Source organism: Octopus bimaculoides, chromosome 7 (assembly GCF_001194135.2).
Source record: "Octopus bimaculoides isolate UCB-OBI-ISO-001 chromosome 7, ASM119413v2, whole genome shotgun sequence".
Lineage (NCBI taxonomy): Eukaryota > Metazoa > Mollusca > Cephalopoda > Octopoda > Octopodidae > Octopus > Octopus bimaculoides.
The window spans coordinates 39,448,780-39,450,112 of NC_068987.1; the positions used below are offsets into that span (position 1 = coordinate 39,448,780).

At 33.1% G+C, this 1,333-nt stretch overlaps 1 protein-coding gene across 2 annotated transcripts in view; it reads left to right on the top strand.

The window, feature by feature from the left end:
- Positions 1–1,333, top strand: part of LOC106869668 (probable 3',5'-cyclic phosphodiesterase pde-5) — a 332,523-nt gene that overhangs the window by 312,025 nt on the left and 19,165 nt on the right. The gene's annotated exons all lie outside the window — the stretch shown is intronic.

The following is a 1,333-nucleotide window of genomic DNA, read 5'->3' on the forward strand; positions in this document are numbered from 1 at the left end:
CAGAGTAATGTTGATGGTGTATGTGTATATGAGAGAGAGAGAGAGAGAAAGAAAGAAAGAAAGAAAGAGAGAGATAAATGAAATTCAGTTTATCTATTTATTATGTATATATGTATGAATGGCTTCAGTGACACACACTCACATACACACACTCAGGTTGTTTTAATTGATTTTCTCTGTAAGTATAGGGGCTAGGAAAAATTAGAAAGCGTGTTCCAATCTATGCACCCGTCTCCATATGTGTGCCATTTTTCACACGAACCCACCCAGCCATTTGACCGTGAACCTCAAGACAAGAAAGAATACAACGGTCAACCAACTTCAATTTATATTACAGATATGGAGTTTTATATTGTTAGTCATACAGCTTCACACAAGAAAAATATTCTGGGGTAATTTTAGACACTAATCCTTTAATCTATAAATTCCATTAGAGGTGGTCATGGAGTGGTACTTAGTTACATCAGGGAAGGTATCTTCTACAATGAAAACCATTGAATAAAGTTACTGTATATAATGTGTTGGAGTGGAGTCAATCAACTATACTAATTTCATGCAATATTATTTCAATGTAATTAATTAATATTCTGTATAAACATACAAATCCCATTCTAATATCTGTCTGTTTGACTCTCATTAGCCATTGGATTGCAAACTTTTTCTTGGTATAATGTATGAGAGGAGAAGTAAATTGATAGAGGCCATGCCATTGGAAATGACATTTGTATAAATTTGTTTTCAACTAAGCACTGCAAACTAATGAAACATTCCTCACTTGTGCAGTATATTCTCAATTTACAGCAGTGAACAACTGCACCCCCTCATGAAGGAAATGAAATCTGGCTCTAATCTGATAAGAATGAGAAAATATGTGGCCCAACCAAAAAGCATTGATGTGATAATGTGCTATTCATGCCTTTCTCAGTGACAATACCAGTATAAGTGAAGTGAAATGACTGCTACTGATTGTGACCAGAAACACCAGAAATTATATTGTCATGTTGTCAAGTTAATCCCTCTAAAACTAGAAAAAAAGAACGAGGTTCTTCTTTGTTTACCTTCAAAAATGCCAAATTAAAATATAACAGTTCTCAAAAAAAAAAAAAACAGTCTATATTAGTAGTAAAGTTTTGTGGCGTTTCTTTTCTTTTCTTTCATTATTATTATTAAAAAGGTGGTGAGCTGGCAGAACCATGAGCATGCCTTTCATTCTTTTGGGGTTGATAAAATAAGTACCAGTTGAGCACTAGGATCAATGTAATCAACTAGCCCACTTTTCTATAATTTCAAGCCTTGTGCCTATAATAATAATAATAATAATAATAATAATAAT